Below are 15,203 nucleotides of genomic sequence, written 5' to 3' on the forward strand. Positions count from 1 at the left end.
ATCTTGAAAGAAGTTGATGTGGCTGATGACAAAGAGGTTACTGCCTATGTTCTCCTCTAGGATTTTGATAGATTCCTACCTCATGTTGAATTGAGGTGTTTTATCCATTTCAAGTTTATCTTTGTATATGGTGTAAGAGAATGATTGAGTTTCATTCTTCTATATATAGCTGTCCAATTTTCCCAGCACCATTTATTGAAGAGACAGTCTTTTTTCCACAGTATATTTTCTCCTGCCTTGTCAAAGATTACTTGACCATAGAGTTGAGGGTCTATATTTGGGCTCTCTACTCTGTTCCACTGGTCTAGGTGTCCATTTTTATGCCAGTACCATGCCGTTTTGGTGATCATAGCTTTGTAGTAAAGCTTGAAATCATGCAACATAAGGCCCCCAGTTTTGTTTTTCTTTCTCAACATTTCCTTAGCAACTCAGGGGCTCCTCTGGTTCCATACAAATTTTAGGATTGTTTGTTCCAGCTCTTTGAAAAATGCCAGTGGAATTTTGATCAGGGTGGCATTGAAAATACAGATTGTTCTAGGCAGTATAAACATTTTAACAATGTTTATTCTTCCAATCCATGAGCATGGAGTGCTCTTCCATCTTTTTGTGTCTTCTTCAATTTCTTTCACGAGTGTTCTGTAGTTCCTCGAGTACAGATCCTTTATCTCTTTGGTTAGGTTTATTTCCAGGTATCTTATGGTTCTTGGTGCTATAGTCAATGGAATTGATTCTCTAATTCCCCTTCCTATATTTTCATTGTTAGTATATAGGAAAGTAACTGATTTCTGTACATTGATTTTGTATCCTGTCACATTACTGAATTGCTGTATGAGTTCTAGTTGTTTGGGAATGGAGTCTTTTGGGTTTTCCATATAAAGTATCATGTCATCTGCAAAAACAGAGAGTTTGACTTCTTCATTGCCAATCTGAATACCTTTTATTTCTTTTTATGTCTGATTGCTGTTGCTAGGACTTCTAATACTATGTTTAACAAGCGTGGTGAGAGTGTGCATCCTTATCGTGTTCCTGATCTCAGAGGGAAGGCTGTCAGCTTTTCCCCATTGAGGATGATAATAGCTTTGGGTTTTCATAGATAAATTTTATGAAATTAAGGAACATTCCTTCTATCCCTATACTTTGAATTGTTTTAATCAGAAACGGATGCTGTATCTTGTCAAAAGCTTTTTCTGCATCAATTGAGAAAACCATGTGGTTCTTCTCCCTTCTCTTATTGATTTGTTCTATCACATTGGTTGATTTGCAAATGTTGAACCACCCATGCATACCATGGACAAATCCACCTGGTCATGGTGGATAATCTTTTTAATGTGCTTTTGGATTCTATTAGCTAGGATCTTGTTGAGAATCTTAGCATCCATATTCATCAGGATATTGGTCTGAAATTCTCCTTTTTGGTGAGATGTATGCCTGGTTTGGGGATCAGGGTAACGCTGGCTTCATAAAAAGAGTCTGGAAGTTTTCATTCTGTTTCTATTTTTTGAGACAGCTTCAGGAGAATAGGTATTATTTCTTCTTTGAATGTTTGGTAGAATTCTCCAGGGAATCCGTCAGGTCCTGGACTCTTGTTTGGGGGGAGGTTTTGGATCACTGCTTCAATCTCTTTACTACATATTGGTCTGTTCAGGTTGTCAGTTTCTTCCAGATTCAGTTTTGGAAGTTTATGGATTTCCAGGAATGCATCCATTTCATCTACATTGCTTAACTTATTGGCACATAACTGTAGATAATAATTTCTGATGATTGTTTCTATTTCCTTGGTGTTAGCTGTGTCTCTCCCTTTTCATTCATAATTTTATTAATTTGGGTCCTCTCTCTTTTCTTTTAGATTATTTTGGCCCATGGTTTATTGATCTTATTGATTCTTTCAAAAAACCAGCTTCTAGTTTCATCGATGTGTTCTACTGTATCTCTAGTTTCTATCTCATTGATCTCTGCTCTAATCTTGATTATTTCCCTTCTTGTGTGTGGGGTTGGCTTAATTTGTTGTTGATTCTCCAGTTCCTGAAGGTGTAAAGAGAGGAGGTGTATTCTGCATTTTTCAATTTCTTTGAGGGAGTCTTGGATGGCTATGTATTTCCCCCTTTGGACCCCCTTTGCTGTAATCCCATAGGTTTTGGACTGAAGTGTCTTCATTCTCATTGGGATACTTGAATTGTTTAAGTTCTTCTCTGATTTCCTAGTTGATCCAAACATTCTTAAGCAGGATGGATTTAGCTTCCAAGTGTTTGAATTCCTTCCAAACTTTTTCTTGTGGTTGAGTTCCTGTTTCAAAGCATTGTGGTGTGAGAATATGCAAGGAATAATCTCAATCTTTTGGTATTTGTTGAGCCTTGATTTATGACCCAGCATGTGGTCTATTCTGGAATTCTCCAGAAGGATGAAGTATCCAGAAGGATGAGTATTCTGTTGTTTTAGGGTAGAATGTTTTGTATTTATTTATGAGGCCCATCTAGACCAATGTGTCATTCAAGACTCTTGTTTCTTTATTGATTTTCTTCTTGGATGGTCTGTCTATTACTGAGAGTGGCATGGTAAGATCCCCTAGTATTCATGTATTCATACAACTCTTTATCTTGATTAATGGTTGTATTATGTAGTCACCTGCTCCCCCCTATTGAGGACATAAATATTTATAATTTTTAGATCTTCTTGGTGGATAGACCCTTTAAGAATGATATATTATCCTTCTTTATCTCTGACTACAGTCTTAAGTATAAAATTTAATTTATCTGATATTAGAATTGTTACCCCAGCTTTCTTTTGAGGCCCATTGGTATGAAAGATGCTCCTCAATCCCTTCATTTTCAGTCTGGATGTATCCTTAGGTTCCAAATAGGTCTCTTGTAGACAGCATATGGATGGCTACTGTCATTTTATCCAATCTATAACCCTGTACCATTTTATGGGAGAGTTTAGGCCATTCACGTTGAGAGTGATTATTGATTATTTTTATTGACATCATGTTGCCTGTGATTTACTTGTTTCTATAGATTGTCTCTGTAAATTTCTGTTCTATGACACTCTTGGGTTCTTTCTTCTTTTATAGAACCCCCCCTTAATATTTCTTTTAGTGCCAGCTTGGTGGTCACATACTCTTTTAAACCTTGCCAGTCTTGGAAGCTCTTTATCTCTCCATCCATTTTGAATGTCAACCTTGCTGGATAAAGTATTCTTGGCTGCATGTTCTTCTCATTTAGTGCCCTGGATATGTCTTGCCAGCACTTTCTGGCTTGCTAGGTTTCTGTGGACAGGTCTGATGTTATTCTGATGGACTTTCCTCTGTATGTAAGGAATCTCTTCCCCCTAGCCTGCTTTCAAGAGCTCTTGTCTAAAATTGTGATTCATCAGTTTCACAATCAGGTGTCTCAAGGTCTTTCTAGATTCATTGATTAGGGGTGATCTTTCTGCCTCTAGGATGCAAAAACTGGTTTCATTGCCCAGACTGGGAAAATTTTCATGGAGAATTTGTTCAACTATATCTTCTAGTCTTCTTTCTTTCTCCTCCCCCTCAGGGATCCCAATAATTCTGACGTTGGAATGTTTCATGGTGTCATTTATTTCCCTAATTCTATTTTCATGGCTTCTAAGCTGTTTGTTCCAGGCCTCCTCCTGATCTTTTTTCTCTATCAGTTTGTCCTCTAGATCACTAATTCTATCTTCTGCCTTGGTTACCCTAGCTGTTAGAGAATTTAGTTTAGATTAAATATCATTGATAGCATTTTTATTTTTTCCCAGGTGGCTTTCACTTCTGCCCCAATCAATTCCATGTTGTTATTAATGGTTTTCTCCAACCTAGCCATTGCCTGGATAATTGTTACCCTGAATTCCTTTTCCAACATACTGTTTATGTCCATATCCAATAGCTCTGATGGAGAGGGCACAGTCTCTGAATTTTTCCTCTGTTGGATGTTCCTCCCCCTAGTTGTTTTGTTGAGAGGTGGTTAGGGGGATATACAGTTGAAAATATCAACCACAATCCAGACAAGGTGCACTCTGTAATGCTTCTGAGAAACTGGAAGTCACCACTAAAAAGAAAGAAAAAAGAAAAGAGAAGAAAGAGAGAAGCAGAAAAAAAGGAGGAGACCCAGCCAGAATGGGCCCAATGTTTATAAGGTATACAAACAAAAATGGACATACAAAAAGACCAATAAAAGTAAATGAAAAGAAAAAAAAAAAAAAGAACCCAGCCAAAATGAACCTCAAGTATAAGATTTATATTTTACCAGAACAAGAAAAAATACACAGAAACACTGACAGAAGAAAATGATGGGAGGGTGATTTTAAATCCTCAATGTTCACGAGCAAGATTATTTTGATTCTTCCTGGGTATATCGTGCTATCTTTGTTAAAGGACTCAACTTTCCAGAGATAAAGGGAGATTAAAACTGGTTTATATATAGGGGTAGTATTGATTAGGAAAAGAGGATTATCTTGAAGAATATATATATATATATATATATATATATATATATAAAAATAGAAGGAAAAAGAAAAGCACAGGTTTATGTATGAAAAAAGTTCAAGTTAAAAGGTTATTATGGAATATGTTGTGTTAAAGCTGTAGTTGAAGTGATAAATAGGTTAAAAAAATAAACAGAACAAGAATAGTGAGAATGAATTAAAAAAAATAAGTTGTATCTATGAAATAGATAGGTTTTAGTGCAATACCAGGAGCTTAATATATTGTTTTCCCCCGATATTGGGGTTTTACAGTTTTAAGGGGACCCTGTGGTTGTTGTCCTCTCATTCTTTTGGCTGGCTTTCTGGGAGAGGGGCCTGCTGCATTGTTTTTCAGGGAGCCTTGCTTTGGTTGTGTTTTCCTGCCCCTATCAATGGGCTGGGCTCTGTGGAAACAGGTTTTCCAGGCTTTTGTTCTCTGGACTTTTTTGGGGTTTTTTGTTTGTTTGTTTTTTGTTTTGTTGTTGTTGTTGTTTTTCCCCTTTGGAGGCTTTTTGCGACTTTTCAGAGATTTATAGGAAAGCAGATTGCACCCAGACTTCTGTCTCAGGGAGAAGCCTCAATCTGCTCTCCTCTGGGTGCCCCTCCTCCTGACAAATTAGATTCTTTTTTTAAAGATTTTATTTTTATTTATTTATTTGATATAGAGAGATCACAAATAGGCAGAGAAGCAGGCAGAGAGAGAGAGAGAGAGAGAGGAGGAAGCAGGCTCCCTGCCAAACAGAGAGCTCAATGTGGGACTCGATTCCAGGATCCTGAGATCATGACCTGAGCTGAAGGCAGATGCTTAACCCGCTGAGCACTCAGGCGCCCTGACAAATTAGACTTTTAACCAAAGACTTCAATAAGAGATGAAGAAGGATACTATATCATAATTAAAGGGCCTATACAAGAAAATCTAACAATTTTCCATCTTTATGCCTCAAACATGGGAGCAACCAATTAGATAGACCAATTAATAACAAAATCAAAGAAACACATTGATAATAATAAAATAATAATTGGGGACACAACACTCAGTCACTGCAATGGATGAATCATCTAAGCAAAAGATCAACAAGGAAGCTTGAAAAAAAAAATCAACAAGGAAATGAGGGCTTTGAATGACACACTGGACCAGGTGCACTTCACAGATATATTCAAAACATTCTACCCTAAAGCAGCAGAATACACATTTTTCTCAAGTGCACATTGAACATTCTCCAGAATGGATCATATAGTAAGTTATAAATCAGGGTTCCACTGGTACTGTAAGATGGGGATCATTGCCTGTGTTTTTTGAGACCAAAATGCTTTGAAACTGTGACTCAATCACAAGAGGAAACTTGGAAAGTACTCAAATACATGGAAGGTATAGAGCATCCTACTGAAGAATGAATGGGTCAACCAGGAAATTAAAGTAAATTTTAAAAAGTCCATGGAAACAAATGTAAATAAAAACACAACTGTTCAAAACCTTTGGGATGCACCAAAGATACTCCTAAGAGGGATGTACATAGCAATACAAGCCTTTCTCAACAAACAAGAAAGGTCTCAAATACACAACCTAACCCTACACCTAAAGGAGATTGAGAAAGAACAACAAAGAAAGCCTAACTCAGCAGGAGAAGAGAAATGATAAAGATTAGAGCAGAAATCAATGATAAAACAAAAAAAAAAATAGAAGAAAAGAAAATCAATGAAACTAGGAGCTGGTTCTTTAAAGGAATTAATAAGATCAATAACCTCCTGGCCAGACTTATCAAAAAGAAATGAGAAAGGACCCAAATAAATAAAATCATGAACAAAAGAGGAGAGATCATAACCAACACTGAAGAAATACAAACAATTATAAGAACATATTATAAGCAAATATATGCCAACAAATTAGCCAATCTGGAAGAAATGGATGCATTCCTAGAGACATATACCAAAAATGGAAACAGGAAGAAATAGAAAACCTGAACAGGGGGCACCTGGGTGGCTCAGTTGGTTAAGCGACTGCCTTCAGCTCAGGTCATGATCCCAGATTTCTGGGATTTAGTCCTGCGTCGGACTCCCAGCTCCTTGGGGAATCTGCTTCTCCCTCTGACTTTCTCCTCTCTCACGCTCTCTCTCACTCATTCTATCACAAATAAATAAATAAAATCTTAAAAAAACAAAACAAAACAAAAACAAAACAAACAAAAAAACCCTGATCAGACCCATAACCTGCAAGGAAATTGGAGCAGTAATCAAAAATCTCCCAACAAACATGAGCCAGGGCCAGATGGATTTCCAGGGGGAATTCTACCAAACATTTAAAAAAAATTAATATCTATTCTTCTGAAGATGTTTTAAAAGATAGAAATAGGAGAACTTCCAAACTCTTTCTATGAGACCTGCATTACCTTGATCTTGAAACTAGACAAAGACCCCACCAAAAAGGAGAAGTATAAACCAATATCCCTGATGAACATGAATGCAAAAATTCTCACCAAGATACTAGCCAATGAAACCCAACAGTACATTAAAAGGATTATTCACCATGACCAATTGGATTTTTTCCTGGGCTGCAAGGGTGATTCAGCATCTGCAAATCAATCATTATGATACAATACATAAATAGATGAAGGAACAAGAATCGTAAGAGCCTCTCAATAGATGCAGAAAAAGCATTTGACAATATACAGTACTCTTTCTTGATTAAAACTCTTCACAGTGTAGGGATAGAGGGAACATACCTCAATATCATAAAAACCATATGTGAAAAGTTGACAGTAGATATCATTCTTAAGGGGGGAAAACTGAGACCTTTCCCCTAAGGTCAGGAGCACGACAAGGATGTCCACTATCACCACTGTTGTTCAACATAGTATTAGACGTCCTAGCCTCAGTAATCAGACAACAAAATAAATAAAAGGCATCTCAGTTGGCAAAGAAGTCAAACTCTCACTCCTTACAGATGGCATGATACTCTATGTGGAAAACCCAAAAAGATTCTCCCCTAGATTGATACATCTCATGCAGTAATTCAGCAAGTAGCAGGATGTAAAATCAATGCACAGATATCAGTTGCATTTCTATACATTAACAATGAGACAGAAGAAAGAGAAATTAAGTAGTCAATCCCATATACAATTGCATCAAAAACCATCAGATACCTAGGAATAAACCTAACAAAGAGGCAAAGGATATACACTCAGAAAACCATAGAACACTTGTGAAAGAAATTTAGGAAGACACAAAGACATGGAAAAATGTTCCATGCTCATGGACTGGAAGAACAATTTTTTTTTAATTAATTTATTTATTTGACAGAGACACAGTGGGAGAGGGAAGAGAAGCAGGGGGAGTGGGAGAGGGAGAAGCAGGCTTCCGGCTGAGCAGGAAACCCAATGTGGGGCTTGATCCCAGGACCCTGGGATCATGACCTGAGCCAAAGGCAGATGCTTAATAACTGAGCCACCCAGGCACCCCAAGAGCAAATATTGTTAAAATTTCTATCCTCCCGGGGTGTCTGGGTGGCTCAGTGGGTTAAAGCCTCTGACTTTGGCTTGGGTCATGATCTCAGGGTCCTGGGATTGAGCCTCACATCGAGCTCTCTGCTCGGCGGTGAGCCTGCTTCCCTTCCTCTCTCTCTCTTTGTCTACTTGTAATCTCTGTCAGATAAATAATAAATAAAATCTTAAAAAAAATTTCTATCCTACCTAGAGCAATCTATATATTTCCCTATCAAAATTCCATTAACTTTTTTCATAGAATGGGAACAAATAATCCTAAAATTTGTATGGAACCATGAAAGACCCTAAATAGCCAAAGGAATGTTGAAAAAGAAAACCAAAGCTGGTGGCATCACAATTCTAGATTTCAAGCTCTATTACAGAGCTGTAATCATCAAGACTGTATGGTACTGGGACAAAAACAGACACACAGATCAATAGGACAGAATAGAAAACCCAGAAATGAAACTTGTTTTATTAACTCTATCGTCAACTGATCTTCAACAAAGCAGGAAAGAATATCCAATGGAAAAAGTGTCTTCAAGAAATGGTGTTGGGAAAATCAGCCACATGCAGAATGAAGCTGGACCATTTCCTTACACAATACACAAAAAATAGACTCAAAATGGATGAAAGATATAAATGTGAGACAGGAATCCATTAAAATCCTGGAGGAGAACATGGGCAGCAACCTCTGTGATCTTGGCTGCAGCATCTTCTTGCCTGACACATCTCCAAAGGCAAGGAAAACAAAGGCAAAAATGAACACTGGGACATCATCATGATAAAAAGCTTTTGCACAGCAAAAGAAACAGTTGACAAACCAAAAGACAACTGAAAAAATGGGAGAGGATATTTGCAAATCACTTGTCAGATTAAGGGCTAGTATCCAAAATCTATAAAGAATTTACCAAACTTAACACCCGTAGAACAAGTAATCTAATCAAGAAGTGGGCAGAAGACATGAACAGACATTTCTGCAAGGAAGACATCCAGATGGCCAACCAAAACATGAAAAAATGCTCATCATTGGGCATCAGAGAAATACAAATCAAAACCACAATGAGGTACCACCTCACACCAGTCAGGATGACTAAAATTAACCACTCAGGAAACAACAGATGTTGGGGAAGATGTGGAGAGAGGAAACCCTCCTATACTCTTGGTGGGAATGCAAGCTGGTGCAGCCACTCTGAAAAACAATACGGAGGTTCCTTAGAAAGTTGAAAATAAAGCTACCTTATGACCTATCAATTGCACTACCAGGGATTTACCCCATAGATACAAATGTGATCCAAAGAGTACCTATACCCCAATGTTTATAGCAGCAAAGTTCACAATAGCCAAACTATGAAAAGAGCCCAGATGTCCCTCAACAGAGGAATAGATTAAGAAGATGGGTATATTTATACAATGGAATACTATTCACCCATCAAAAATAATATTAAACCTTGCCATTTGCAATGACTTGGATGGAACTAGAGGGTATTATGCTAAACGAAATAAGTCAGAAAAAGACAATTATCATATGATCTCACTGATATGTGGAATTTAAGAAACAAAACAGAGGATCATAGGGGAAGAGTGGAAAAAATAAAGCAAGATGAAATCAGAGAGGGAGACAAACCATTAGAGACTTTAAATCATAAGAAAGAAACTGAGAGTTGCTGGAGGGTAGAGGGGTGGTGAATGGGATAACTGGGTGATGGGCATTAAGGAAGGCATGTGATGTAATGGGCACTAGGTATTATATAAGACTGATGAATCACTGACCTCTACCTCTGAAACTAATGATCTATTATATGTTAATTAATTGAATTTAAATAAGAAACAACAACACAAAATAAGACAGTTAAATTGAAAAGACTCATTCTCTATCATATGTTATTTAGAAAAATTCCAACTTCCTTTTTTAATAAAATCACTTAATGAATGCAAAAAAATAATAGTAATAAAGCTTTATGTCTGCATTTTGCTCTACATCTGTTTCCTGTTTTCTATATCTCTGGGGGAAAAAAAAATCTTGTCTCAGGTACCCACTGGCATAATTTACTACTCAGTGGAAAAACAGCTGTAATGACTCCAAAGAAAAATCAAAAAAGAAGATGATAAAGGTCACAGCCACTGATAGGAGTCCTACTCATACAGGCAATGCAGATTCTATAATATCAGCCAAAATTCCCTGAGAGAGTTTGCATTATTGCTGTCTCCTTCAGTGTTTCTATGGCCTTTGTTGCTAGGGAACTACCCAGTCAAAACCATTTCCTGAAGGAATGGCCTGGTATCAGTGCTGAATCATGACTTGAGAAGAGTAGTAATATTATTTAATACTTCCCAAAGCCTCCAAATCCATGTTCTTTCAGCTCAGTCAGATTAAAAAAAAAGGGGGAAGGGGGGGCGCCTGGGTGGCTCAGTGGGTTGAAGCCTCTGCCTTCAGCTCGGGTCATGGGATCGAGCCTGGCATCAGTCTCTCTGCTCAGCAGGGAGCCTGCTTCCCTTTCTCTCTCTCTGCTTGCCTCTCTGCCAACTGTGATCTCTGTCTGTCAAATAAATAAATAAAATCTTTTAAAAAGAAAAGCGTTTGAATAGAAGTCGAATTAAGATGGCCTCAAATAAAGGATTTGTATGTCATGTTATTAAAACAGTTCATATTTTTAGCACCATCAATCTTTGTAAATCTTATCAAAAAACAATGCCATATTGAAAGATCTGAGGTCATAATATTTATTTCAAGAAGTACAAGATCTTTTCTTAAAACTATCTAAAGGAAGCTTACATTAAAACAAAAGGTGAACAAATAAAATTATAACTGTAATTAGTTACCTTATAAAAATTTAGGTAAGGGGAGCCTGGATGGCTCAGTTGGTTAAGCACCTAACTCTTGATTTTGACTCAGGTCATGATCTCAGGGTCGTGGGATCAAGCCCCATGTCTGGCTGTACGCTCAACAGGAGTCTTCTTAAGATTCTCTCTCTCCCTCTCCATTTGCCCTTCCTTCCCACTCATGTTCTCTGTCACTGTAAAATAAATCAAAATCTAAAAATTTAGGTAAAATTTGTTGATTATAGATCAATTTTTATCTATAAGAACTTTTTCATTGACTCTTCATAATATAAACATTAAAAAAAACTAAAATCACATTTTAAAAAACCTGTCCTCTCTGATCATATAATTCTTTCAAATGCAACATGGTTCTATCCCATGGTTTATATTTTACCATGAAATTGTCCACTATGCATCCTTTCTCAGTAGATAAATAATCATAACCATAAGGAAATAGTAACAATTGATCACCTGATAATCAGAATTTAAAATAACATGATGCATTTGGCAGTGCTGAAATTCAGACACTTTTTCATACAAATCATGAACATTAACATCTCAACTAATAATTCTTCACATTTGATTACACTTAATGACATTTTAAAAGTCCCATTTGGATTTATATAGTAGTCACAAAGCAATCTCAAAGACCAAGAAGATTCTGATTAAAAGGCATCTGTCAGGGCGCCTGGGTGGCTCAGTGGGTTAAAGCCTCTGCCTTCGGCTCAGGTCATGATCCCAGGGTCCTGGGACCGAGCCCCACATCAGGCTTTCTGCCCAGCAGAGAGCCTGCTTCCTTTCCTCTCTCTCTGTCTGCCTCTCTGCCTACTTGTGATCTCTGTCTGTCAAATAAATAAATAAAATCTTTAAAAAAATAAAAGGCATCTGTCATCAGAGCCTTTGAATTTTATAATATTTTCTGCAGCCATGAGACTTTTGATTAACAAGACCATAACTTTACAAGAGCACAAAGCTAGTTTTTCCTTTATTTTTATCTTTTCAGAAACAAAACAAACAAACAAAAAAAAAACAAAGAAAAATCAAAAATGATAACTGAAAATGATGGTTATTTAGTGTACTTTTGCCATTAATAAACTTGAAAAACTAAGCAAAAATCATGGAGAAATAAAATCAGAGAAGACCTTGCAACTGCTCCTTTTAGCATATGAATAAAATTTTAAAATGTTGAATATTCTAATAATTGTAAAAAGTGTGAAAATTTTGTTCTTCAGAACTGATTCATAATTATTTAATAGAATAAACAGGGTCATGCGTTTCATTTATATTTATGATTTCAATGTATTTTTTTCTTTCAGCTTCTCTTTTTCAAGGTTTCTTAAAAAATGGAAAAGTTTTGTTTTCCCCAAAAGAATGTTGAATAATAAAAAGAAATTTGTAGATTTTAATAATTTATAGGGATTTATATTTGTAAAAGACCCCCAAACCTGGGAAATAAAAATATTTTCAATAAAACTCAAATATTAACTAAACTGCTGATATAAATTCTTAATATTCACTCCTAAGTTATAATAATACTATAGTATTGGTAAGTTGGAGGAAGCATAAATAAAATATCTTGGTCCCAAAAATGTATAGCACAAATTAATATATAATTCAAAATTTTAAAATGCTAGCATTAAACTTAAATTAAATAATCATCCTTCTGACAAAGTTGCTTAGAAAAATGGCCACAAAAATGTTTTTAAAGTGAACTAGAAATGAATCCAAGAAGTTTAAGTTCAACTATGAAGTGGTTTTTGTTCTGCAAATTTTCTTCTATGCTTACCTTGCTATATTAATGTTCATCCCACTCTTTAATTTCTCTTGTGATGCTATTCAAATTCTCAAGTTAGGTAACTTTAATAAAAATGTGCTTATATAGCAGGCAGGTCTTCCCAATTTCTCACTGCACTGCTCTTAATGAAACAAACCTAACTTTCTCTTGCACAAATCACAATGGTGGTGAGACTGTCACCAAAAATGGTTTGTATGGCAGAAATGCTAAATGTGTATCTCCCTGTGAAATAAATGATTTTAATAGTCTTTATTTTTTATCTTAATTTTTTATCAATTTTTTTTCTGTATCCTAAAACCCTAATTCATCACCTGGGTAAAAATATGTTCCTGTTTAATTGAACACAACTACCATTTTGTACAGTGTGTCACCACAACATAAGTTTATATTATACCACAAATTTTTCCTATGATATTTATCATAAAATTGATCATTTTTAGAGATACAATTCCCAAACAGTAGTTCTTCTGGATACTTCTGGTAATTTGGATGGTGCCAGGAGAATAATTAGCCCAAAACAAGAGATTTCTCTTTTTCAAATAGGCCATATAAAGAACAGATTTCACCTATATATCAGCCTAAATTAAAGCACATTGTGCTTTAGTGGATTTCATCCATATCCCACCTGCCATAGGAACCATGTTTCCCTTTAAGAGATTTGTGAAGTTGGAAGAGATGTAAATCACAACAATCTAGGCTTATTAGTTAATTTAACAAATTTTCGATGCAGTGATCAGTAATATACATATATACATGTAGATGATTGGATGGTAGATATTTTATGCTGAATTCCTTATAATAAAAACTTTTTTAGGAAGGGTATCACTCAATGGGGTGCCTGGGTTGCTCAGTTGGTTAAGCACCTGGGTACCTGTGTGGCTCAGTCAGTTAAGCTTCCCACTCTTGGTTTGGGCTCAGGTCATGAACTCAGGGTTGAGATTGATCCCTGCATGGAGCCCTATGTGGAGACCTATGATGAACCTCTCCTGGAGCCCCTGGTTGGGACTGTGCCTCAGGGCATTCCTTCCCCTTCTCCTGTCTTGCTTCTACCTAATAAATTTCTTCCAATTTGTTACTAACAATTTTAGTGATAATCATCTTTTGTTCATTCAGAACCTGAAAAGTACTAGTCAATTCATTAACCATTGTCCAACTTTAAAACAATGACAAACGGATTATTTGAGCTTGTTCTTTTTTATATTTTATTTATTCATTTTGAAAGAGAGAGAGAGAATATGTGAACAGGGGGAGGGGCAAAGGCAGAGGGAGAGAGAGAGAATCCCAAGGAGTCTCCATGCTGAGCTTGGAACCTGATGTACAGCTCAATCCCACAACCATGAGCTCATGACCTGAGCTGAAATCAAGAGTCCAACACTTAACTGACTGAGCCACTCAGGTGCCCTTTGAGCTTGTTTATCTAAAAATATGTCACCAGTAATTGAATAAATACATGTAGAAAATGTGATTGAGAAATACTGACTTTTATCACATCTACAAAAGCTCATATATTATACAAGTGTGTCTAATAGAAATATACATTTCTATTACACACCCAAAGAGACATAACAAAATATGCTTTTGGACACGTAGTTGTACAAAAATGGCATTTGTGACCCACGTTTCTAACAAATGCTGATGTTTTATTCTTTATTAAAACAGAAAGCAGATTTACTTTCTAATATTACCATGTAGTTCCAAAGGTTTTCAAATCCTTCCATTACCTTAAAATACTACTAAAATTATGAGAGATTTTTTTTTCTCTAATGAGATAAATACTGAATTAATTTTTCATGAATGATTATAAATAAACACAAAAGATCCTATCAGGTTATAAAATGATGTCTGGCATCAAAAGTGTTAGAGTATGTTAAAGTTTATTGATTTTTAATATTATTATATGCTTTTTTTTAAAAAGATTTTATTTATGTATTTGACAGACAGAGATCACAAGTAGGCACAGAGGCAGGCAGAAAGAGAGAGGAGGAAGCAGGCTACCTGCGAAGCAGAGAGCCCTATGCGGGGCTTGATCCCAGGACCCTGGGATCATGACCCGAGCTGAAGGCAGAGGCTCTAACCCACTGAGCCACCCAGGCACCCCTATTACATACTTTTTAAACATGTTTTTTAGGTTTTCTGTTTGTTTGGTCTTTTGTTTTAGCCATTGTTGGGTGTGTATTCCATTCCCATTTAAATGGCATTTATCTTCTGATGACTAATGGTTTTCTTTCTTTTGATCGATTAATTTTAGAGAGAGAGTAAGCAAGGTTGGGGGAGCAGAGGGAGAGAGAGAATCCTGAAGCAGACTCACTGGTGAGTGCAGAGCCTGATGTGGGGTTGCATCCCAGGACGCTGAGATCACGACCTGAGCCAAAACCACAAGTTGACCACTTAACCATCTGAGCCAGTCAGGTGCCCCTGATGATTAATGTTTGTTTTTATATATTCATTGTCAACTTGTTTTTCATATTCTTTTAAAAACACTTTGCCTACTCTAATGTTATAATTATATATTTCTTTTAAAAAAGCTACATTATTTATTTAACATTAAAGGACTTATAGTTTATTTTTTGGGTTTGTTTGTTTTGAGAGAGCATGAACGGCAGTGGGGGGGTTGGGGGAAAAAGGGGCAGAAAGAGAGGGAGAGA

This window comes from Martes martes (genome assembly GCF_963455335.1).
Source record: "Martes martes genome assembly, chromosome: 1".
Taxonomy (NCBI): Eukaryota; Metazoa; Chordata; class Mammalia; order Carnivora; family Mustelidae; genus Martes; species Martes martes.